The sequence below is a fragment of the Dipodomys merriami genome, unplaced genomic scaffold, assembly GCF_024711535.1.
Source record: "Dipodomys merriami isolate MVZ:Mamm:240054 unplaced genomic scaffold, mDipMer1.0.p SCAF_123, whole genome shotgun sequence".
Lineage (NCBI taxonomy): Eukaryota > Metazoa > Chordata > Mammalia > Rodentia > Heteromyidae > Dipodomys > Dipodomys merriami.
Genome location: NW_027202527.1, coordinates 375,730 through 402,922, shown reverse-complemented (window position 1 = coordinate 402,922; position 27,193 = coordinate 375,730). Strand labels below are relative to the sequence as shown.

At 40.1% G+C, this 27,193-nt stretch overlaps 1 protein-coding gene across 4 annotated transcripts in view; it reads right to left on the bottom strand.

Annotated features, from left to right (window-relative positions):
• LOC138823805 (ATP-dependent RNA helicase DDX3X-like) overlaps window positions 1-18,993 on the bottom strand; it is a 107,048-nt gene extending 88,055 nt beyond the window's left edge. Inside the window, exon 1 of one of the 4 annotated variants that reach the window (XM_070017359.1) lies at window positions 18,906-18,993. The gene's annotated coding sequence lies outside the window, so the exon portion shown is untranslated. The remainder of the gene's footprint in view (window positions 1-18,905) is intronic. The other 3 variants (XM_070017358.1, XM_070017360.1, XM_070017356.1) reach the window with 3 other exon arrangements.
• Between the last annotated feature and the right edge of the window lie 8,200 nt (window positions 18,994-27,193).

The window sequence follows — 27,193 nt, the reverse complement described above, 5'->3', positions numbered from 1 at the left end:
TGGTCGATAGTGGGTCCTGAACTCTGGGCCTGGGTGCTGTCCCTCAGCTCTTCAGCTCAAGGCTAGCGCTCTACCACTTGAACCACAGTGCCACTTCCGGCTTTTTTCTTTTTGCTTATGTGGTGCTGAGGAATCGAACCCAGGGCCTTATGCATGCAAGGCAAGCATTCTATCACTGAGCCACCTTCCCAGCCCCCACCCATTTATTTATTATTTAGTGTATGTTCTTATTGTTTCAGGCCCTGGGACTTACACTCAGGATTTTGACTTCTTTTCACTTTTTCAATCTAGGCTGGTACTCTAGCACTTGAGCCATTCCATGACTTTTGGCTTTTTGCTGGCTAATTGGAAGTAAGAATCTGACAGACATTTCTGCCTAGGCTGGCTTCAAACTTTTTCCACTGACCTTAGCCTCCTCAGTAGCTATGATTACAGGTGTAAGCCACTAACCATAGGCACCAAAATTTATAGTAAGCACATATGCTTTCAACAACTACATACACTGATGCCACAATATTCATATAACAGTTGGCCAAACACATTTGCTTGGGATTAGCAAGTATTTTCTCCCATTTTACAATAGTTTCTTCATTCTTAACAACTTCCTTTGCTGCATGGAATCATATTAAGATGGATATAATGCCTTGTATATACTTTTCTTTTCCACTGTCCTATGATTCTAGGGTCCTATTCAGGAAGTCAGGCTTTTTTTTTTAATACTTTATTATAATTTTTTTATTTTTCAGCTTATTTAATCCACTGATAATTCTCCCCGCCACCAGCCATCTTTGTTGAAGATTATTTCCCTGCTACATGTATGTGCTTTATACTCCTACTAAAGATTCATCGCTAAATATGGCCACAATGGTGTGAGATCCATTATATAACCTATCTCATTTACCAATGTGTGTGTCCAGAAAACAAAATGAATCCAAAGAATTCCTTAAACAAGAAACAATTTTTAATTATAATCTAATTGAAAATGTGCAAATGATCTGTGTGGGCACTTCCTACAGGAGATTCAAAGGTAAGACAAATATGAAAAAATGACACAAGTATTGTAAATCATCAGGAAAATGGAAATCAAATCCACAATGAAAGCACATCTCAACAGTGAAGGATGGTTACTAGGAAAAATAGGCAAAGTATAAAAATCCTGGTGGGGATGCAGAAGAAGAAACTTTTAATCATGCTAGAATGGGAAAACAACATGGAGGTTCCATACAAAACAAAAAGTAGAATTATTCAAGCGATTCCATTCCTGAATATATTTCCAAAGGGCCTGAAATTGGCATATTATTGGGCATCCTTCACAACATTTAAGATAGAGAATCACCCTTAGTGTCCAGCATCTGATATCTGAATTTTAAAAAAGTGGTACACATGGGCTGGGAAGGTGGCTCAGTGGTAGAGCGCTTGCCTTGCATGCCTGAGGTCCTGGGTTCGATTCCTCAGCACCACATAAGCAAAAACAAAAAAGCTGGAAGTGGCACTGTGGCTCAAGTGGTAGAGCACTAGCCTTGAGATGAAGAGCTGAGGGACCGCACCCACAGGCCCAGAGTTCAGGCCCCACGACTGGACCAAAAAAAAAAAAAAGTAGTACACATACACAGTGGAGTATTATTCAGGCATTAACAAGAAAGAGATTCTTCTGTTTGCAACACCATGGCTGGTGTTCAACTTAAGTTCAATAGGTTAGACACAAAGACAAAGTACTGCCCATCTAGCAGATGGAATCTTCAAACAAGTCAAAATTCAAATAGTGTAAACAGAGATTTGAAGCCCATTAAGAAGAGTGTGCAGAGAGGTAGAGGAAGGAAGGTAGGGTACATATGATCAATGCACAAAATACGTACACATATGCCCATTAACAGGTTCAAAAGTATGTGTTCATCTAAACAAATTCTGGAATTGTTATTCTAATTCTGATACTTTGCTTTAATTTTTTTTATGTATTTGCAGCATATTTATATGGCCTAAAATTACCCTAAGAAGTATAAAGCCATGAGCCAGGTGCTGGTGGCTCACGCCTGTAATCCCAGCTACTCAGGAGGCTGAGATCTGAGGATTGTGGTTCAAAGCCAGCTGGGGCAGGAAAGACCATGAGACTCCTATCTCCAAAAAACCACTAGAAAACCTTAAGTGGTGCTGTACCTCAAGTGGTAGAGCTTGCCTTGAGCTGAAGAGCTGAGGGATAGCTCCCAGGCCAAGAGTTCAAGCCCCACAACTGACAAAAAAAAAGAAATATGGAGCCATGAAATGTGTAGAATGTGTATGGTTGCTACTTTATGCAAACAATTATATCTTACACAAATAAAAATATGAATATGAAAATACCTCTAGCAGACAAAAGGTTCTTACTTTCCACTGTACCTTTCAGAGCATTTTCTTTACAGAACTTATAAATATAATTTTTTCACCTGTCTTTAGATGTATGTAGATCTTTATAAAATATAGGAGTCTCATCTCTATTTTCCTCTAAAGAATGTTTGTCTCAAGAACCTTAAGAGTTCTAATCCCCATCTATAGCAGAGTTACTAAAAGCCTATCTTTGCGAGGTCACCCAAATAACCAGATGAAATTGCAATAAGCTTTGTGTGATGAGTAGTCCTGCACACAAGTTTACAAATGAGTTATGTTTAGGTTAAGAATAGGGCATGCATGGATTTAACTGTTATATGTGCTTGGCTAGTAAAAGGTAAGCATTCTGTATTCCCAACTTCTCTTATGATATACATCAATCACACTCTTTTAGTGCTCACTAAATTATAAAAAGTTTTTGTCTTTAAATTTGTGAAAGAATTGTCTGTATTGGCACATTTTGTTTTTACTTACATCTCACCACATCCACCTAGTTTCTTAGGTCTCTGTTTTGGTGATGGAACCAAAGTCCACCTGATCCACATGCATTAGCTATGGATGATGCATGGGAAAGAGGAAGAGAGGAATCTATTCGTACAAGTAGAATTGTGGCCGGGGATTGGTGACTTATGCCTGTAATCCTAGCTACTCAAGAGGCTCAGATCTGAGGATTGCAGATTAAAGCCAGCCTGAGCAGGAAAGTTAGTGAGACTCCTATCTCTAACAAACCACCAGAAAACTGGAGGAGGCACTGTGGCTCAAGTGATAGAGCACTAGCCTTGAGCTGAAGAGCTGAGGGACAGTGCCCAGGCCCAAAGTTCAAGCCCCATGACCAACAAAAAAATAAAAATAAAATTTAGAATTTTGTCCCTTCTTGCCCTCAGTATGTGATGTTTTTTGGCCAAGAACCTTTACAGAGGCAGTTAATCGTAACAAATCATTTTAACAGAAAAGGAAACAAGGGGTTGCCAGCCAAGTAATGATCCATCAGGAAAGCCACTATCTGCAAGACAAGGAAAACAAAAGGCTTCAGATGAAGCTAAAGTTGAGAGCGTAAATTTCTGTTAGGCATTCAATCTAGAATTTTATTTTGCCTTTCCTAGTATAAATAATACTCTGACACACACACTTTACATCCTTATTAAAAGAGAGGTTCTTTCCGCCTTTCTTATTTAAATTTCGTGAGAAAGCAAGCTGATAAAGAACTTTTCCATTTAAGCTGACCCTATTGCTCTTCCAAGAGCACTAAGCTAAGAGTATAGTCTATGACATTTAATCAGAGCTTCCCCTATGACACAGAATGAGTATGTCCATCTCAAGGAAGCAGCATGATACGGTGTCAGATATGGATGGAAATCAGGGATGCCTCTTAAGGCTACCATCCCCTCTTCCAGTTATCACTATAGGTCTGTTTCTAAAGGCATAGTAGGCAAATACCAAGACCAGAGGGCTTGCTGCCCATTGTTTTAATTAAGTAAAGTTATGTAACTTTCCTGCCTCTTTTCCTCTATGCTGGAGAGTAGCCATGGCGAAACCAAAAGGACCACAGCTCTTTCCAAACTACTGGAGTTAGCTATATCTTAGATGCAGGCAGTTTTCAAAGGGAATTGGAATCACTTTTTCCATGGGAGAATTTTTAGTCAATGGTCATGACTCTCATTACCAGACTTCTGGGTTCCTGAAAAGCACAAAAGTACCACAAATTCCACCAAGAAAACCATAAGTTAGCTGGGCACCAGTATCTCACACGTGTAATCCTAGCTGCTCAAGAGGTTGAGATCTGAGGATTATGGTGAGAAGCCAACATATTCTGAAAAGGTCCTATGAGATGCTTTTCTCCAATTAACTATCAGAAAACTGGAAGTGATGCTGTGGCTCAAAAGTGGCAGAGCATTAACCTTGAGCAAAAGAAATCAGTGATAACATCTAGGCCCTGAGTTCAAACCCTACAACTGACAAAACAAAACAAAACAAAAAAAAGTTAACCACAAATCCAGCTCCAACCACTGGAGATACCTATCATCCTCAGACTTAACTAAGGTGCCTTCAACAAACACCAGAAGCCAAAATCACCCTATCAACACTCATAGCCATGCCAGGTTCAGAACATCCATGCCAACATGAGAGAATTTGTACCAGGAAAATATACAAGACCTAAAAGAACCAATGGGGTGCACTCAAACCTATGATACTGAACACTCCTCCCAAGAAGTACATGTGTCTTCTATGGACGAGAAGAACCAAAAGGCTCATGTCCAATTTGAAGCTCTCAAATCACTGATTCTAAACTGCAGACAGTCCAAAATATAGAGGGCCTGATTCTGCAGGAAAAAAGAAGAGGGAAAAAGGAAGAACATAACCCAATAGCTGTTTTTGGCCCACAGGGATATCTGTAAGTCAACTTGATTTTCTCTTGCATAAATCAACTCTTATCACTTTCTCCAAACCCAGAAGTTCAGATAGTATTATTTTTAGGGAAAGAGGAGAGAATGCTTTGTTTCTGCGTTATTGTCACAGCAGGTAAACTTACAGGACTAAGCTATATATCCACACTATTAAATGCCTATTTCCATTTTGACATCACAAAACTATGTTTTTCCTCCCTACATTTTCTTCTCCATAGATGTTTTCAGAGTTACTAAAGAAGTGAACATTAGTGTATTACAAATGTTATGAAATAACACACATTTGTGTATTATGGACACCGTTATCATTCCCTTAACCTTTTATTTTCCACCTGCTCAAAGGCAGAATTGTGCTAAATCACACATCCTGTATAGGAGCCACAGGAGTCCTTCCTAACAGCCAGAGTCCTTAATAGGCAGAGGCTATTAAGAAAGTCCAATAACAGATAAAAGGCAGAAGTTTACCAAAACCTCTGAAGAGAAGGCATTGAAAAGCCATTTTTTGAAAAAGCCTTGGTAACTGGCTAAGGATTTATCTAAAGAATGTAAGGGAGCAGGCACTGGTGGTTCATGCCTGTAATCCTAGTTACTCAGGAGGCTGAGATCTGAGGATCATAGTTCAAAGCCAGCACAATCAAGAAACACTGTGAGACTCTTATTTCCAATTAACCAGTGGTGCTATGGCTCAAGTGGTAGAGCATTAGCCTTGAGCTGAAGAGCTGAGGGACAGCAACCAGGCCCAGATTTCAAGTTCCATGACCAATCCCCCAAAAAAAGAACGTAAGGGAGCTCTGGTGCATGATTAATAATCCCTGCAATAGTTAACATTTTTCTCAGATGGTTACAAGAATTGAAGAGCTACAATTTTATCCATCTCTGCTGTGTATCACCTGGACCATGGTTATGTATGTGTCTGACTGATAGCACCACGTTCTACTCTCTACTGACAGTCTTACCATGTGATTATGTCTGTTTGCCTACTGGCCTTTGCTCATCCTTGATCACAGAATTCTATCTGCTAGCCTTTTTTTAAAGAAAACAAAAAATCTAGGGCTGGGAAGGTGGCTCAGTGGTAGAATGTTTGCCTTGCAGGCAATAGGTCCTGGGTTCAATTCCTCAGCACCATATAAGCAGAAAAAGCCAGAAGTGGTGCTATGGCTCAAGTGGTAGAGCACTCTCCTTGAACTGAAGAGCTGAGGGATAGCGCCCAGCCCAGAGTTCAAGCCCCACAGGCAAAAAAAAAAAAAAAAAGAAATCGAAATCCTTCATCTTCCTGATAGCATCTCAATCATTCCCCAACAGCTACCATTCTGTCAGAACCACTTAGACATGTCTCAGAGAAGCAGCTGACCCTACCCTCTTGACCTGGTAAAAATTATTTTTAATTATCATGAAGTAGAAAAAAAAATGCTACATGTCTCACAACATGTCCCAGAAAAAAAATGCTACATGTCTCACAACATGTCCCAGAAAAAGGACATGGTATTTCTCACACATGCTTGGCAAAGCCCAGGCACCTGACAGAAATGGGAATTGGGGGATGGAGAGGATACAAAATTCAGTTTATTCAGCACATGGACATATGCCAGTCATCTCCCTATGGAAAACACAGGAAACAGCCAGGCTTCTATTATAGACATACAGCAGGTGTCTATAATGTGGAAGCCTTACTCCTGGAGAGGGAAGCCCTACATGTGTCACAGGAAGGGAAAATGCTATGTCTGGGTGCTTGATTTCTAGGCAGTATGTAAGGAAATGTCAAAAGATTAAGGCACCCAATCACCCACAGACAGGGTCTTCAAAAAACAGTTACTGGAGCAAAGTGCCAGTGACTTATGTTTGTAACCGCAGCTACTCAGGGAGAACCAAGGTTCCTTTGATCCCGTGTAGGCAGATGGTGTCTCCAATTGCTGGACTATAGGCATGGCTCAAGTGGTAGCTCAGCAGCCCAGCATACAAGCTGAGTAAGAATAAGAAAGAAAGAAATTTAAAATGAAATCAAATTTTACAGTAAAGAATTTAAAAGTAACTGGCAAAAAGAAACATAGTTCTCCCACATAGAAAAAGTTTGGGGAGGAAGTTAAGGAATACCCACCAGCTCACAAAAACACAATCTGTTCCTCACATGTGAAATGCCAAGAGGTTCTATATAAGAACAATTATATAATGGACAATTTTTTATTTAACTTTCAGTGAGTTGAATACTACAAATAGTACAGCTCTCCCAAAACTGGCTCAACTGTACCTAGAGCTGAAGTAAGTGAAGGAGGTTCCCTTAAAAAAAAAAAAGATGTATCTCAAAGCATTCTTGAATTCCAGAGCAACAAGGCTGCCCTTCCAACCTTTCATTTTTCTAAACTTTGTATTACACTTTTCTTTTTACATTATCCTAAAGTGTGCACATGTAAATTTGAAGAATATAATAACAATAATAAATTAATATGTTGACCTTTAATACATCAATCTATATTACATTAATCAATTAATCTAATCTATTAATAGATTATCAGGTACCTGAAAACTACCATAATTTGCTAATGTGAAATGAACAAAATATTTTTATTTTATTATTTTATTATTTTTAATCTTTGCCTGGCTTGGGGCTTGAACTCAGGGCCTGAACACTGTGCCTGAGATTCTTTTGCTCATGGCTAGGACTCTACTACTTGAGTCACGGCACCACTTCTGGCTTTTTCTGTGTATGTGGTACTGAGGAATTGAACCCAAACCTTCATGCATGCTAGACAAGCACTCTACTATTAAGTCCCATCCCCAGCCATCTGCCACATTTCTTTGCTAATTAATAATCCCACCAGGTTTACCATGTTGTAATGTTGACTAAAATTCATCTTTTGCCGGATGCAAGATAACCCAGGTACATGTGGTTGCACTCTATTTCTGGTAACAGCTGGTGCACTGGAAAGGAACTTAAGGATGGTCATTTTTGACTTGGACTAATCAAACGGTAACATTAAGTCTTCACAGGAAAGGCACTTCTATTTGGGGATAGACTGAATCTCTGGTAAGCGTTAGCCACCTGTGTGTGAATGTGATTGGAAACTGAGACATAGAACAGTGTGACCACATCAATCAGTGCCTATGACTCAACTTACCATAGTACAGAATTCTTTAGTTTTTAAGGCATGATAGATAGGTGAAAAGAAATTTTATTTTTTCCCTTTTCTCTTGAACTGGTATTGTGACTTGACACTGACTTCCTGCTCCAGGATTACACCTTCCACTTAAAACCAAATCTCCACTTTTTTCTTTTGGCTGATTAATGGCAGATGAACAGTCTCCAGGATTTGTCCATCCAGGCTTGTTTCAAGCCTTAAAATCTTCCATCTCAGCCTCCTGAGTGGTGAGGATGGTAAGAATAAACTTGGTACTTTATCATTTTTAACCAATATTAAAAGTGGTGAAAGTGCCAGATGCCAGTAATCCTAGCTACCCATGAGACTGAGATCTAAGGATCAAAGTTTGAAGTCAAATGGGCAGACAAACCCAAGATATATTTCTCTGCAATTAACTAGCAAAAAGCTGAAAGATGGAGGGGTGACTCAAGTATACAGCTATAGCTTTCAGAGAAAACACAAGAAAAAATAAGAGCCCTGAGTTCATGCTCTACTACCAGCACATCAAATAAAAAGTTTTAGAAGGCACTGAAAAGCAAAACAAACAAACAAACAAAAACCCTGAAAAAAAAAATCAGGTAAATTCTACTTTGTAATGTTAAAAAGTTATAAAATTAGATATCTGGATATATCTAGCTACATCTATCTGGATAGACACAGATACAGATCTATTCCTACCCACCCAAACCATTAAGGATTCACAGCCTTTAAGAAAGACTTGACCAAGGATTCTCCTCTTCTCCTCCCCCTCTACTTCAGAAAGTATAAAATCTAGATAGGAGCTGCCCATTTTAATCTTGGGAGGGAGGTGGTCAGTTCTGGGGCTTGAACTCTGGCCTAGTCACTGGGCCTGAATTTTTGTGTTCTACCACTTGAGCCACAGCTGTACTTCCAGATCTTTTGGAGAGTCTCACAGACTTGCCTGTCCAGGTAGACTCTGAACTGGGGACCCTCAAATCTCAGCCTCTGAGAAGCTAAGAAAACAGAAGTGAGGGCTGGGAAGGTGGCTCAGTGATAGAGCGCTTGCCTTGCACGCCTGAGGCCCTGGGTTCGATTTCTCAGCACCACATAAGCAAAAAGAAAAAAGCCGGAAGTGGCGCTGTGGCTCGAATGGTAGAGCACTAGCCTTGAGCTGAAGAGCTGAGGGACAGCGCCCAGGCCCAGAGTTCAGGCCCCACTACAGGACCAAAAAAAAAAAAAAAAAAAAAAAGAAAACAAAACAAAACAGAAGTGAGCCTCCAGGCCTTGGTTCCAATTTTAATCTTTACTTCCCATTTCCTGTATGGGGAGCAGAAAATGTTTCTCTCCTTGTAACCATTCTTTTACAATTGGTGACCAAAACTCCAAATAGCTATAACAGACTTTACACAGTGTCCCTAGACCAACCACAAAATGACGAAAGTAAACTGCCAGGAATGAGCAGCTTGGGAAAAAAAACAAACCCTCTCCATCTTCCATTTCAGTTGGACTTGACTGTACCAATGTGAATGTGTGTGTATGGATGTGTGCTTGAATGTAGTTGTGTGTGTTTGAGCATATGACTGTTTTACTTTCTTTTCTATTTGTATTTTCTTTTCCCTTGCTATTATTTTTTTATAGCTGCATCCCATACACTTTCACCTCTAATTTTTCCACCCCTTTAAAAAATTTTTCACCTTTCCCTTTTATTATCCTATAATACGTATTTTTACTTTTCTACTTTATCCTACAGGTATCTTGGCACCTTTTCTTGATATTCCTTTTGGGATACAGTTTTTACTACCAGCTATGTTTTTGTTTGTTTTGGCTTTATTTGCTGCTGTTACCTTTCGAATCTCTGAATGGTAGCGATAGACACATTAAGATTACCTATAGAAAACTAGAAGGCACACTATCTCAACTGACAACACCAATCACAACATAAAAACACAAGTACAAAAAGCACACTATGATTCTTCCAAAAATTTCTGATGCTTCAAAAACCTAATCCAAAAAATCCCTAAACAGTAGTGGGGTACAGAGTCAAATAACAAGAAGACAGATGGAGAGTACTACTGGGTAACAATGCATACAAAGGAAAGTTTGATCTATCTATCTATCTATCTATCTATCTATCTATCTATCTATCTATCTATCTATCTATCTAATCTATCTATCTATCTATCTATCTATCTATCTATCTATCTATCTATCTATCTATCTATCTATCTATCTATCTATCTGTATCTATCAATGAAGATGGGACAAAATGGAAACAGAGTAGGTAGGTATTTAAGAGAGGCAAAACATTGGCAGGAATCATATTCCTTTTCCATTCAGATAAACAGATGAGGAAGGGGGGACAGAGACAAAGGAAAGAATTAACTAAGGCAAATGATATAAGAAAACGAATGAACTTATCTTTAATTCCAGTGCTTGTGAGCCTGAGGCAGATTGAGGACTGCAAGGTTGAGTGTAGATTCTGATGATGAGACACAGCCTCCAAAAAATAAAAAAAACAGGTGGTGGGAGACAGAGGAAAGTGGTAGGATACAGGAGAGATGAGGTAGATCATTTCTTCACTATCTATAATAGGAAGAAGAGAGTGGTAAGAGTTTGCCTTCACCAACCATCCTCATATAAAACCAACTTGAAGTTCAAGAGAAGGGTGTTGTGGGAAAATCCTGGCTCTAGGATCACTGCCTACCCAATGGTATAAACTACTGAGGAAGGCTTAGATAAAACAGGGAACAGGTAGAATAGTGACTGACCACATGTTCAAATACTCTTACCAACAGAATCATTGTTATTCTGCAGATACATGGATCTTGATTCAGACTTGGGAGTAAACTTCAGGACTTGCAGAGAGTGTAGAAGGGTGGCCTCCACAGCATGGTTCTGATACTGTCAGGCAAACTGGCTGGCAGCAGCCAACAAAGGGACTGGTGGGGGGTGGGGGGGAAGCAATGTAGGAAAACTGAGCACATCTGCCTATGAATGTGGATAAGTCTTCTCACCCAACCAACAGCCACTCAATCTAAGGCATCCCCAGAGACTGACACACTATTTACATCAAAGGTGAACAGAAATGGGACAGTGCTTGGGCACAGACCAGAACAGTGTTTTCTAGCTTGTAAACTAGGAGAATGCAAAAGAATCCTGACTTAACACCTTGATCCTAGAGGCCTACCCTTGTGAGTACTAGCAATTCACATTTTGTGAGAGATGGACAAGAAGCTAACAAACTTTCAGATTTGTTAATTAGCTTATTGTTAGTAATAAATACAAATTAATACTCAAAAAACTCTTCTGTCAGTAGTATATGCCATTGGTCAGGCTCTGTGACCCTATAAACAGGATTTGCCCATAACCCATTCTTTTGGGCCTCAATCTGCAGCTATATGAAATAAGATGGCTGGTTAAGACAAATTACTCTAATTTCACAGACGTGGATTCAGTTGTAGAGAATGTACCCAAAGATTATGTGCCTGCCCTTGTCAAATGCAGCTGAGCATTGAATCCATATGTTTGTTAATCTCTTTTAACTCCAAAATGTCTCACCTATAATCTACTTAGCCCTCACTAGAAATGAGATATCACCCCACCCACATTAAATGAGGAGAAAAGAGAAGATAAACCTCTTATTTTAGGGACAGGAAATGGGACAAAATCTATTTTTTTTTAATTTTTTAAAACTTTTTATTTTTTATTTATTTATTTTTTATTTTTGCTTATGTGGTGCTGGGGAATCGAACCCAGGGCCTCATGCGTGCAAGGCAAGCGCTCTACCACTGAGCCACCTTCCCAGCCCCTAAATCTAATTTTTGCAGAAAACACTGGCCTAAATAATCCCTGCCCTGGGGATTACGGCTATGTTGCCTGGAAGAAACTCTATTAAAAACCATGGGAAGTTCTTAATTTCAGGAAATATAGCTTGCCAAACAGACTTAGGAAACATCCAATACCAGGTTAGGAAGAAAATTATGCAGCAACTACTGGATGTTGTCAGTAAACTAGGTTTGCCAGTGCTAGTGGACCTGGTTGCACAGTCGAAATAGTTCAAGGGCCACAGTTCTTTATGGAGAACAGTTCTTTATGGAGAATTTCCAAAGGCTGGTTTCCATGCCAGATGCAATGTTTACTCTACAAACTTGGCATCCCCTCAGGTATTCAAGGAAGCAGGCCCAGAGGTCAGGCCCAGGGCAAGCACACTTTCATCTTGACTTCCAAGGAATGAAGCCCAAGCATTCATTAATTCATTCAGAAAGTATGCCTGGAAACACCAATATTCTTCAAACTAGTCCACAAAATAGAAAGGGAACACTACCAAACACATTCACTGAAGCCTATGTTATCCCAATTCCAAAACCAGTCAAGGGCACAATGAAAAAATAATTTTATACATCACTTTCTCTCGACACAGAAGCAAAAAAAGTCCTTTAAAAATGTGTAAGAAAAGGAGGAAGAGTAGGAAAAAAAAAGTGATTGCAAAACAAATTCAACAACACATTAAAAACATCATATATATCAAGCTGCTTTCATTCCAGCGATAGAACGGGTAATCCAGAATACCAAAACCAAATGTATGACAACAAATAAACAGATTAAAAGAGGGGGGAAAAAATCAAAGCACAAAATCATCTCAACAGATGCAGAAAAGTCTATGGAAAGAGAAATTTACCATCTCATCACAAGGAAAAATAGGAATAGAAGAAATATACTTCAATGTAAAGGTTATGTATAACAAATGTATAGCCAACATCAATACAGAGAACTAAAGAAACCATTTCCTCTAAACTCAAAAACAAAACAGCATGCTATCCTCCTATTATCAATGTAGTACTTGAATTCCTGGCCAGAGGACTGAGAAGAAAAACAAAACAAAACAAAAAAACAAAAAAATGGACTCTGAAAAAAAAGGAGATATCAAGTTATTGCTACTTGTGAATGATGAATAAGAGATCCTTGAGCAGGAAAGCCCATTCATGAGACTATTATCTTCAATTAACTACCCCCAAAAAGCTGGAAGTGGAGCTGTGGGCCAAATGAGTGCTAGCTTTGAACAGAAAAGCTAAGGATCAGTGCCCAGGCCCTAATAAGTTTAAGCTCTAGGACCAGCACCAAATCCCCCATCCTACCCCCCAACAACAACAACAACAACAAAACACAAAAAAATACAAAATTAAGGAGGTACAGAGTTGATTCAACAAAAAACATAACACACTAAAGAAACTGAGGACACTAGAAGATGGAAACACTTCTTATGTAACTCATATCCAAGTACCAGTTCTACTCTGTATAGAAATAGAAAAACAAAAAACAAAATCAATCCTAAAATTTGTATGAAAAATATAAAAGACTCCAAGAACAGCATACACAACCCCAAACAAAACAGAAAATACTGTAGACATCATGATACCTGAACTCAAATTATACTTCTGAGCCACAGTCATAAAATACTGGCACAAAAATGAACATACAAGGGCAATAGAACACAATAGAGGACCGAAAATAAACCCACACAGCTAACACCATCTGATTTTTTGACAAAAGAGCTAGAAACACTGATGGTGGGGGAGTCTGCCTCATGCATCAAGGGATGTCCACTTGCCTAAACCCATTCCAATCCTAAGGCTGATCAATTCCATAGCATTCAGGAAGTTCTTCAGTATGCAGATGGATGGACTTCTTAGCAAATCTTGGCTAGCGCTGCAAAACTTGTTCACCTATACATTGTTCTTGGTGCCCAGAGTACCTGATTCCAAGAGGCTTATAGTAGTAAAAAAGCCTTCAGTGAGAAAAGAGAAAGGCTGGTATGAAAACAGGAGGAACGTCAAGACAAGCACTTCATACTTCACACATTCATACTTCTGCCTTTATCCTTACTTGCCACCAAAGTTACAGGCATCTACTTTGCTAGGACAGTGGCCACACCATCCAGGTTTTGGAAGAAGTCATCATCACAGATATGCTCTGTTATGGCCCTTGGTTTTAGTGGCTCATCACCTTGATATAGGCATTTATTTGAAGCACTGCTGTAGTAGCCACGTGGGACCTAAGTTTCTGGATAGGAATAAGGGAACAAATCTGTTTCCCATATACTTACCTAACACATCTTTACACATGTAAAATTTAAATAAGTTAACTATAATATTAAATGCTAACACGCTTAAGGATAGGTAATAATTTAATATAGGTAATAATATAAGCAACTGTAATTTAATATAGGTAACAATTCTAATATTACATGTAAGAAAAAACAAAACAAAGGCGCTGGTGGCTGACATCTGTAATCCTAGCTTCTCAGGAGGCTGAGATCTGAGGATCACGGCTCAAAGCCAGCCTGGGCAGGAAAGACCATGAAACTCTTATCTCCAAAAAACCATTAGAAAACCAGAAATGGTGCAGTGGCTCAAGTGGTAAAGCACTTGCCTTGAGCTGAAGAGCACAGGGACAGTGCCCAAGCCCAGAGTTCAAGCCCCATGACCAACAAAAAAACAAAAACAAAAACAAATAAACAAACCAAAAAACGAGCATATGTCCCAGTCACAGATGGCTTACACCTCTCATTCTAGCTCCTGAGCTTGAGATCTTAGTACTATGTTCAGAGCCACCCCAGTTAAAAATTCTCTAAGACATTCTTGTCTCCAATTAACCAGCAAAAGAACTGGTGGTATGGCCCTCAAATCGTAGAGAGGCACACTTGAACAAAATAACTGAGCAAGAATGAGAAGCTATTAGTCCAAGCTCCACTACTGGTATTAAGAAAAAAAGGAAAGGAAAAGGAGAAAGAGGGAGAAGAAGGAGGGAGGAGGATGGAAGGGGAAGGGCAATAGCAGTAAAACAGTCCCTAACCTATAGTGTCTATAATATAAATAAAACTGTGGAAAAAAATTCCAATGAAAAACTTCCATGAATCACACTGTATTCACTTTTATGAACCTCTTTACAACACACACACACACACACACACACACACACACACACACACACACACACAAATGAATGAAACCCACTAAAAACTATTAAGAAGGGGGATTGGGGGAGGATGGGGAGGGATGGGAAGGGAAAACAAGGGAAGAGGCTACAATGCTTGATAAGAAATGTACTCATTATCTTGTCCATGTAATTGTAACCCCTCTGTACAGTATTTTCACAATTAAAAAAAACTATTAAGAAGAGGAGGAAGGAAAGTGCTTAAGAAAGAGTAATATGGAGGAGGTAAATTTGATAAAGGTATATGAAACCTCTTTGTACACTTATGTCAATAATTTTTTATTTTAAAATTAAGCAACAACTCACAAGTGACAGAACACTATTAATATCTCCAGGTATGTTATTTCCAATGAAATTTTAGCTACTGTCTAATATTTTGGGTTTTTTTAAAAAGTGTCAATATGGACCCCAGATTGGCCTGAAATGTGCAATCTTTCTGAGTGCCATGATTAAAATCACAAGCCATCTTTCTTGGCAGAGATGCAGTATAATTTTTATATTACCATGTTCTTGGCATCTGAAAAGAAGGCACCATATCAGGTAGAAATTGACAATTTGAGTTATACAAAAAAAAAAACCCCACACCAAAAAAGTACTTTGTACTAAGGCTTGAAATCAGTGGCCACAAGCACTTTACCACCTGAATGCTTTTTCATACAGGGTCTTGGATCACTTAGTTCATGATCCTCCTTGGACTAATGGCTTCTGACTCTTGCTCGGCTTTGTGTTCAAGACTACCATGTGAGAGCCATGCCTTTAGCTGTGTCTCACAAACATGTACCTTTCTTTCTCCTCAAGACAGGGTCTCACTAACTTTTTGTCCCAATCTTCCTTTCTCTACTTCCTGTAACAACATGGTAGAATTGTCTTCCCACCAAAAAAAGAGCACAAACTTTTCCTATTGTCCTATTCTAAATGACTAGACCCAATTCTACAGTTCCAGATTTGAGTACAAATCAAAGTCATGACAGCTTCTGAGCAAACAAAAAGGTTTGTAAAATAAAATATAGGCAGGTATTCAGTAAGTACATGTCCAATTAAAAAAAGACAAGAGCTGAGGAAAACAAATAAAGACAAAAAAGATGACAAACAAAAGAAAGACAGGATGACAATGTTAGATGTCTATCTCATCCCCATTCACTGTGACATCCCAGGGATTGAAGAGAAACTGTCGGTTTCAAATTGGACTTCTTAGTGATGTCCATGTCTATTCATTGTGATTTGCACATCTTTGCTACAGTCTAGCCCAATCATGGTAAAGTTCCTGAGTAGATCATACAACCTCTACCCATCTAGTAGATGGTGAAGTTGAATCTAGTCAAGAGGTTACACAGTTCTTCTACCACTCTTATTTTCCTCTACAGATATCAGCAAAGTTTAAGAGAGTCTAGGCCACATATTCAGGTCCTAGAGCCAAAAATCTATGGTCACCCTGGAGAAGTATCAGAAGGGGAAAACAAAGGCATATATTGGGTTTTTCCTCAACAGAAAACAGAAGAGATGTGATCAGGCTATTATAAACCCACAAAAAGCAGGACTAAACCCTAGAAAGGGCTTCCTGAAAGCCAGAAGAGATTAACAGTGTCTTTCAGCTTTTCTAACAGCTTGGCCCCAATAAGGCCACTTGTCATAATCCTATCATGACAGATATAGGACTAAAATAGGGTAAAACAATCAGGTTAGAGATGAGCTATGAGGTATCCCCAATGATGCTTTTTTAAAATGTGCTTTGCCAGTCCAGGGGCTTGAACTCAGGGCTTGGGCATTGTCGCGGAGCTACTTTTGCTCAAGGCTAGCAACCTACCATTTGAGCCACAGTGCCACTTATGGCCTTTTCTGTTTATGTGAATTGAACCCAGGGCTTCATGTATGGTAGGCAAGCACACTACTACTAAGCCACATCCCAGCCCATGATGCTTTTTCTCAGAAGAGTCTTTCAAGAGCCACTTTGTCCTCAGGGATACACTCCTGGGCAGTAAGGTAGAGTCACTACCTGATGGACATAAATTCTAGAACATCCTGTGAAGGAAGACCATCTTGTGAAAAGAACAGATACAAATAGCTATCAAGGCATGCCCTTCCCCAACCTGCTGAGCAGCCACACCCCAAGTAAAAGAGTCCATGAGTGCCAGACCCTTAGCCTATATAGGCCAATATCCAGATGAGGTCTTCATCCAGTTAGTTCTAATGAACTTCTGATGAGACTTAAGTGTTCACAGCTTGTGCCAGGGCTACCAGTTCTGTTGCATCCTCCTGGTGGGTCAGAAGGATCAAGAAAGAACCTACTGCATTACCATGGGAGCAAAAGTAGGAAGGAAGAACAGGGAAAAGTACAAGCATGGCAAAACTTTCAGCCAGGAAACCTGGCTAGCTCCCTTACCCACCCACTTACCTCACTGGGGAGTAAAGGTGCCCTGCTGTGTTGAGCAAAGAATGGATGGAGAGCCTGGAAGCCAACATGAAGCTGAACACAGAATACTTAGAAAAATCTGCCAGGGAGGTACCAAAGGATTTTTGTGGAAAATGAAATGGTGAAACCATAATTGAGTGTAACAAAAAGAAAATGGAAATGCCTAAAACACCAGCCTTCCTCCCAATACCTCCAGAGGGAGAGGTGCTGGAAGTACCACAGATACTAAAATAACAGCGATCTTAGGAATTAAAAAATGAACAAAAATAAAGAAAGGAACCTGTCCATCCAGGTAGTATGCCTCCTAACCTCCCAAATTTAAAATGAAAATTAAAAAGCAAACTGTTCCTAGCTTAGATACTGAAGTTCTTTGGCCTAACTGCTGTTCAGATATCAGAAATCATCTCCCAGCTGGATGCACACTTGTAATCAGCAGGGGGTCTTAAGTTCAAGGTCAGCCAGGGATACTCAGTGAGATCCAGAATCACCACATTTCGCACTCCCCCCCCAAAAAAAACATCTCGTTTGCCTAGACCTAGTTAAACCTTAAGAGGGACCCTTTGTCTTAAGTCATACCGTGAAACACGTTCTATGTTCGAAGCTCCTTCCCCTGAAATTCAGACTTATGCAACTCTCTACCCCTGTGAGCATGAAATATTAGTCTCAGACCTAAAGGCTCCTAAAGGCTGGGCTACTGAGATTCTGGGCAAATGGAAGATATGAACTGTAAAGACTTAAGGGAAATGTCACACTTTAACTCAAAACACAGACGTTTGAAAATTTGCCTGTCCCTAGCCTCTAACAAGGACAGCAGGCATCTGAGAACTCTTTTACCTCCAAACCAGCTTTTAGAGACCATAAGCTCATGCCTCCATTGTACATCAGTTTACCCAAACCTAGGGAATCTAGGTTTTTAGCCCCTATCCTTGCTCAGTCCAGTCCCCAGAATCCCCACTCTAATTTCAACACTTAAATTAGATGTATAAATATACACACATGTAATATGTATGTGTGTATAAGTGTGTATTCCTGTCACAACACTTTTAAGATGTCGCCATTGCATGAATGCAATGTCTGCGTTATGCAGGTCCACCAACATTCCTCTATTCGCAGGACAATCTTTAAAGGCACATAATGAGGAACAAATAGGTGTGGAGACTAAACAGATGCTCGTTAAAACCACTGCCTACAGGCTGGAGTTGTACATTAGGACCACGAGGGGGTGACGTTTCCGAGTGTCCACACCGTGCCTGAGACTGCAAGCTGACTCCGGGCCAGGCATGTGTGTGATTGTTTCAAGATTCCCAGCATGGCCATTAAGCAAGAAAACTAAAACTCTGAAGCTTAAATGAGGGTCGAAGATGTGAAATCCCCCTTTCGGGTGTGGTCCGCCTCCCTTCCCCCACTCAGCACCAGCAGCGTAGGGAACCCGCCACCCCTCCACCCCAGGAGCCAGCGCAGGCGCAGACCCCTCCCTCGAAGGCCGCCCAGGGCTAAGGTGTGCGCGCAAAGAAATGCTCTCGGTTACTCAAGTCACGGTGCTGAGGTAGCTCACACCAAACTCGGATGCCACCCTCTCCCTAATTTTCTCCCCGCACACCGCGCCCCGACATCCCACCCACAGCTATGGCCTGGTCTTACCCCTCCGCGGCTCCCATCCACAGACGATGCCTACTGCGCCCTGCCCGGAGGCTCCGCCCGCAAATACATGGCGGCCTCAACTTCCGTCGGCGAAGGGAGCCGAAAGCAGGAGGCGGAAGAGTCACTGCCACTTCTGAGTCACTTCTGACGTCGACACGCCTCACGTGACTCGGTGCGTAGGGGCGTGTGGAAATGAAGGGACTGTCTGGCACCGAAATGCTCCTTTCTGTAAATCTGTTATTGCAGAGAAAATGATGGAAGGAATGACGTGGACAAGACGAACTGTACTTGTAAATTTAATTTGAAAAAAAAAAGGGACAGAGCCATGTGTTTTAGTCATGAATGGATGAATAGGATCTCAAAAGACTTTTGTAATTTTTTTTTAAGCAATAGGGCTGAGCGCCGGTGGCTCACGCCTGTAATCCTAGCTACTCAGGAGGTTGAGATCTCAGGATCGCGGTTCAAAGCCAGCCTTGGCAGGAAAGTCCGTGAGACTTACCACCAGAAAAATGGAAATGGCGCAGTGGCTCATAGGACTAGTCTTACTGAAGAACTCAGGCTTAGTGTTCAAGCCCCACGGAACCAAAAAAAAAAAAAAAAAGTAATAGGATTTGGTGTGGTTGAGCACACCTGTAATCTGCGATCCCAGATACTCTGGAGACTTCATGCCAGCCTTGTAAAATTAATAGAACTAACCACCTTTCACTTCACCCTCCACCCCATGTCTACCAATAAGCCAGGTATAGTGCAACACTATTGTGATCCCAGCTACTGAAAAGTAGGAGGACTGCTGTTTTCAGGATGGCCCCATGTTTAAAACACTAGGCCCTGTCAGCAAAAAATGCTAGGGGAGGGGAGCAATGTGACTCAAGAGTTTTGTCCCAACAAGCAGAGGGCCCTGAATTCATTGCCAGTAAGGGCAACTTAGAAGGAGTGGAAAAAGTTCTTAAAAGGAAAGAGGAAAAAAATAATGTAGCAGAAGTACCATAGTGTCAAATCACACTTCACATGAATTTTTTTAACAGCACATGATTTAAGAATTTATCTTTCCTAACGTGTTACTATATGTCTTATAATGTATTATCATTATATTTCCTAATGTATTACTCACTCGTACAATCAGTACATCCCTAGCAAACAATGCCTGGGTTATCTAGTCTGTATCAAGAGTAAAACTTGAAATCTTATTTTTTAGGAAAACAATGATAAAAATATAAATCTACCACATTCAGGAAAGCTCTTGCTTGGCATGTAGTAAATACCAAATATCTAATTTATAAATCTCTGTAAGGTAAATCTCAGATGTGAATCCAGTTGTGAGAAAACAGAGAAGCCATACTCTGAGAGACTGAATTAAGAACCCATTAAAAAGCTGGTGTGTGGGGGCTGGGAATGTGGCTTAGTGGTAGAGTGTTTACCTAGCATGCAATGGGTTCAATTCCTCAGTACCACATACACAGAAAAAGCTGGAAGCTTTTTGAGCACTGTGGCTCAAGTGGTAGAGTGCTAGCCTTGAGGAAAAGAAACTTAGGTTCAGTACCAAGGCCCAGGACTGGAAAAAAAAAAAAATAAGGTATATAGAAAGCTGGTGTCTGTAGTAGAATCCTGTCTCAAAGACCTACAGCCTTTCTAATACATTCAATACTAACAAATCAGATTAACTCCAACAGAGAGCTGAAGTAGGATGCCATGGTGATAGGAGGAGAGCCAGTGGACACAAGACAAGAGGAGACACAGACATGAGGCATGGCATGGTGACACTTGAGCTGGTCTTGGCCTTAGTAGTGTTAGGATCAGGGGGTAGGATCATAGACAACTCAGAAAAACTCACAGGTTCAAGGCACAAGACCAATACTCCAAGTCCCAGCCCTTGCAACCAGGAATTCAGGGACACTTACCACCTGGGAGTAGGGACTTTGCCCTCTTCTACCATGAAGACAAAGATGGTGCTGGTTAGACCCAGTGTCCCTACTTCATTATGGTTCTAAACACTAACTTTCTATTCCCTATTACTTCTCCCCTTTTGCAGCTTCTCCCCTCTGCCATCTGCCATCTTTTAACCCTACCTCCTCTAATCCCATTTCCATGGATGCCTCTGTCCCTATAGTATCGAACAGAAAGCAGTCCTAAAAGAAACTAGTCTCTACATTACCCAATCTCAATATTCCCTAGGGCTTCAGAAGCTATGGGGAACTAAAGCCTTCTCCAGGCAAATAACTATTGTTTGATCAATGACCGCAGGCTCAATCAAACACTAATTCCTATATACCTCATTGTCCCTAATCTCTACATGCTCCTTACCTGTGAGCTCTGACTACCACTCCACCCTTAGGTTACATACTACCACTCACTTCTCTGTATTGGACCTGAAAGATGCCTTCTTTACTCCAGTCATTTTTGTTTTTATTTTTGTTGGTGGTGGGGCTTGAACTCTGGGCCTTGGTACTGGCAAGTGCTCTACCACTTGAGCCACAGCTCCATTTCCCGTTTTCTGGTTGTTAATTGGAGATGAGTCTTATGGACTTTCCTGTCCAAGCTGGCTTTGAACCACAATCCTCAGTTTTTAGCTTCCTATTGAGTAGCTAGGATTACAGACGAGCTGTCATTTTTACATGAACAGGTCCTGACATCATATTTATTAGGTCCCTATTGGAAGTGAGAGACTCGTCACCTATTTGGTCAGATCTTCACACCTCTCTCTGTCACTGTCTCTTTCCCTAAAGGAAATAGAGATACTACTATGCTATAGATGATCTACCATCGGCAGTCCTTCTTTAAATCTGTCCCTTAACCATGTCATACAACTACTTAGTTTCCTGTGCAACAAGGGTATAGGTGCTTGCTTGTTTACTCACTTGTTCTCCCACCCGCCACCCTTTCTTTCAGTAGCACAAGTATGGGCATCACATGCTACGTATCTAGGAATCACTATTATCCCCACAGTTTAGGGTCATTCAACACATGCAAGAAAGTAATTAAAAACCTGCCACACCCCAACACCAAGCAAAATCTTTGCTCTTTCTTGGGGTTAGTTGGACTTCCTTGTCAAGCATTTATATACAGCATTATGGGGTAATCTTGAGGAGTTCTTCAACACATCCAAGTCTTGGAGTTCATGTTGCTTAGCATCATCTTATAAGGTGCATAACTATTGAGCTATTCTGCTCATCTGCTAGGACTATCCTAGACATATAGTAATTATTACAAATAGGGGAAATCATGGGTCTGGCTTACATCACTCAATATGATTTTTTCCAAGTTTTTCCATTTCCTAAAAAATAGGATGATGTCATTCTTTCAGATGGATGTTTAGAATTCCATTGTGTATATATACTATATTTTCTTGATCCATTCATGTTCTGGGGGTCATCTGTTTGGTTCTGTATCTTAACAATGGTAAATGATGCTGCAATAAACATAGTTGTGCTGGTAGCTTTAATAAGGTCTTGCTTGTGGTCATTTGGGTAAATGCCCAAAACTGGGATTGCTGGGTCAAAGGGGAGCCCTACACTTAGGCTTTTGAGGAACCTCCACACCGCTCTCTAGAGTAGTCCAACAAGTTTACACGTAGACCAGCAGTATAGTGCTGATCCCTTTTGGCCACATCCCCTCCAGCATCTGTTGTTTTCAGAGTTTTTGATTATAGCCATTCCAACTGGGGTGAGGCAGAATCACAATGTTTGATTTGTATTTCTTTTATGCCTAGAGAAGTGGAGCATTTCTTCATGTGTCTGTTGGACATTATTTCCTCTTCAGAGAAGTTTCTCTTTAAGTTTTTAGCCCACTTATTAATGGGTGGTTGTTTCTTTAAAGATTTGTTTCTGGAGGAGTTAATATTTTGAGTTCTAAATATTTTTAGAAATGAAGCCCTTGTCTGTTGTATAGATATAGTGAAGCTCTTCTCCCAATCCGTGGGCTTTCTGTTGATCTTGCTAGCTATGTCCTTTGCCATGCAGAAGCTATGCAATCCCATTTGTCCAACCTTTCTTTGAGTTGTTGTGTTTCTGGATTTTTATTAAGAAAATTTCTACCTGTGCCAAGGAGCCCTAGAGTTTCTGCTATTTCTTCCTGTAATGTTTTCAGGGTATCTGCTTTTATTTTAAGGTCTTTTTTCTATTTGGAGTTGATTCTGGTGTAAGGTGATATATAGGATCCAGTTTGAGTTTTCTACAGGTGTTTAATCAATTTTGCCAGCACCATTTACTGAATAGTCTATCTTTCTTCCATTCTATTTTTTAGCACCCTTATTGAAGATTAGGTGTATGGCATGTGGGTTCATTTCTGAGACTTCAGTTCTATTCCATTGGTCCTCAAGTTGGACCAGATCTCAGACCCCCCAAAGAACACCAAGGAGCCGAATCTGATGCAAGTGCATGAGAACCATTTATTGCAAGCTCAAGCCTGGACTCACAATTGTCACCAACGCAGCGGGCCAGAGTTGTGAGTACCAGCCACATGATTAGCCAAATGTTTTTTTTTTAATTTTTTTATTGTAAAGATACTATACAGAGGGTTACAGTTACATGAGTGAGGTAATGAGTACACTTCCTCTTGAACATTGTTACCCCCTCCATTGTTTTCCCCTACCATCCCCTCCCTCCCTCCCTTCACCAAGGTTCTTTTTTTTTTTTTTTGATTGTGATTAAGTGATTACTTAATTTCCAGAAATTCACAGTATTGTGGAATAATGATGCTCACTTAAAGTCATAAGTTCGTTCTAACTTTCCTGGAGCAAATTGTCTATCACAGTCTGTAATATATAACGGTGCTCACATGTTATATACCATATATGTGATCAGCAGCATGGGGATATTTGGAAGTGGTTCAACCAGATGAGTGGGAGTTCTTTGTTTCTTAAGTCCTGTTAGTTTTGTCATATCACCTAACATTTTGGATTCATCATCCACTTATCAGGGAGACCATGTACTGTTTGTCTCTTCGTTCTTGGCTTACCTCGCTCAACATGATTCCTTCTAGCTCCATCCATTTCCCTGCAAATGCCATTATTTTGTCATTTCTAATGGCTGCATAATATTCCATTGTGTATAGATACCACAATTTTTGGATCCATTCATCTATGGTGGGGCATCTAGGTTGTTTCCATATCCTAGCTATTGCGAACAGTGCTGCAATAAACATGGAGGTGCACGTGTCCTTGTATATTGGTTCCTGTTGTTCAGGGTAGATGCCTAGAAGTGGTATGACTGGGTCGTAAGGGAGGTCAATCTTTAGCTTTCTAAGGACCCTCCAGACTGCTTTCCAAAGTGGTTGTATGAGTGTACATTCCCACCAGCAGTGTAATAGCGTTCCTCGTTCTCCACATCCCCTCCAGCATTTGTCGTTGGCTGATTTGTGGATGTGGGACATTCTGACTGGGGTAAGGTGGTATCTCAGGCTTGTCTTTATTTGCATTTCCTTCACCACCAGGGATGATGAACATTTCCTCATGTGTTTCTTTGCCATTTTTATTTCTGCATTTGAGAAGTCCCTCTTTAGTTCCCTTGCCCATTTATTAATTGGTTTGTTAGGTTTGGGAGGGATTTGTTTCTTGAGCTCCCTGTATATACAGGATGTTAAACCCTTGTCTGATATATTGCTGGTAAATATTTTTTCCCACTTAGTTGGTTGTCTTTCTAGCTTGGTTGCGATAGCTTTATCTGTGCAGAAGCTTTTTATTTTAAGGTAGTCCCATTTGTCGAGTCTCTCTCCAACTTGTTGTGACCCTGGGACTCTGTTCAGGAAGTTCCTTCCTGTGCCTATTAGTTCAAGTGTCTCTCCTACTCTGTCCTGCAGTAGTTTCAGAGATTCAGGTTTAATGTTAAGGTCTTTAATCCATTTTGAGTTGATGTTGGTGCATGGTGATAGGCTGGGGTCCATTTTTAGTTTTCTGCATGTGGCTGCCCAGTTTTCCCAGCACCAGCGGTTGAAGAGGCTGTGTTTCTTCCATTGTATGTCTTTGGCTCCTTTGTCGAATATCAGCTGGCTGTAGGCCTGTGGGTTTATTTCTGGATCTTCTATTCTGTTCCATTGGTCTTCAGGTCTGTTTTTGTGCCAGTACCATGCTGTCTTTGTTATTATAGCTCTGTAGTAGAGTTTGAAGTTCGGCATGGATAGCCCTCCCATATTGTCTTTATCCCCTAGAATTGTTTTGGCTATTCTAGGTCTTTTGTTGTTCCATATGAATTTTTGGACTGTTTTCTGTATTTCAGTGATGTACGCCATTGGGATTTTAATAGGAATTGCGTTGAATTTGTATATTAGTTTTGGAAGTATTACCATCTTTACTATATTAAGTCGGCCTATCCAGGAGCATGGGAGGTCTTTCCATTTCCTAATGTCTTCTGCAATTTCTTTCTTTAACTTTTTATAGTTCTCATTAAATAGTTCTTTTACATCTTTGGTTAGGTTAATTCCTAAATATTTTATTTTTCGGGAGGTTATTGTGAATGGGGTTGCTCCCTTTATTTCCCTCTCTTCCTGTACATTATCAGTGTATAGGAAGGCAACTGATTTTTGTGGGTTTATTTTGTATCCTGCTATTTTGAAGTGATTTATGATTTCTAAGAGTTTGGGGATGGAGTTTTTGGGATCGTGGAGTTTACAGTATCATGTCATCTGCAAAAAGGTATAGTTTAACTTCTTCTTTCCCTATGCAGATCCCTTTAATGTCTTTTTCTTGTCTTATTGCCCTGGCTAAGGGTTCTAGGACTATATTGAAGAGGAGTGGAGACAGTGGGCATCCTTGCCTTGTTTCTGATTTTAGGATAATTGGTTGTAGCTTTTCCCCATTAAGTATAATATTGGCTATTGGTCTGTCATAAATGGCTTTTATTGTTTTAGAAATGTTCCTTCTATTCCTATTTTCTCCAGAGCTTTTAGCATGAATGAATGTTGAATTTTGTCAAAGGCCTTTTCTGCATCTGTGGCGATAATCATGTGATTCTTGACCTTGGCTCTGTTGATATGTTGGATTACATTTATTGACTTACGTATGTTAAACCATCCCTGTGTCTCTGGGATGAAGCCTACCTGGTCATAGTGAATTATTTTTTTTATGTGTTTCTGGATTCTGTTAGCTAGAATCTTGTTAAGGATCTTTGCATCTGTGTTCATCAAGGAGATTGGCCTGTAATTCTCCTTTTTGGTTGGGTCTTTGCCTGGTTTGGGGATGAGTGTGATATTGGCTTTGTAGAATGAGTTTGGGATAGCTCCCTCCTTCTCTGTTTCTCTGAAGAGCTTGAGGAGTATGGGTATTAGTTCTTGTTTAAAGGTCTTATAGAATTCTGCTGTGAATCCATCTGGTCCTGGGCTTTTTTTTTGTTGGAAGACTTTTGATAGCTTCCTGTATCTCATTATAGGATATTGGCTTATTTAATTGGTTAACTTCTTCTTTGCTCAGTTTGGGCAACTTGTATTTCTCTAAAAATGCATCCATTTCTGCCCAATTTTCTTCCTTTAGAGAGTATAGCTTTTGAAAGTAGTCTGTTAGAATTGTTTGGATATCTTGGGTACATGTTGTGATGTTTCCCGTGGCATCCCTAATCCTATTAATATGGGTTTCCTCTCTTCTTTTTTTAATTAATCTAGCCAATGGGCCATCAATTTTGTTTATTTTTTCAAAGAACCAGCTTTTTGTTTGGTTTATTTTGGTTATGGTTTTCTGATTTTCTAATTGGTTAATCTCTGCTTTTAATTTGGTTATCTGGCTTCATCTAGTAGCTTTAGGTCCCATTTTTTCTTGTTTTTCTAGCTGTTTTAATTGCAACATGAGATTATTTCCTTTGGTCTGTCTCCATTCTCTTGATGTGGGCACTGAGGGCAATAAATTTGCCCCTCAGGACTGCTTTTGCTGTGTCCCACAAGTTTCTTTGTGAGGTGTTTTCATTTTCATTGAGTTGTAGGAAATGCTTTATTTCTTCTCTGATCTCTTCTGTTATCCAGGCATTGTTAAGGAGTGTGCTGTTCAATTTCCATGTATTAGAGAAATTTCTGCGGTATGCTTTGTTATTGAGAGCTAGCTTGATTCCACTGTGGTCAGATAGGATACAGGGGATTTGTTGGAGACCCAAAACCTGCCTGAGAATGCTCTGGCCTCTTTCAAACACCTAATTGACAATTTGCTGTTCTTGGAAATTCCAAGATGCATATTTAGATAATATTTGGCTAACCATAAATATTCCTTTAGCCCTAAACAAACTACATTTGGCTAACCATAAATATTCCCTCAGCCCTAAGTAAACTACATTTGGCTAACCATAAAACTTCTCTTATCTCCAGTCCTAAGCAAA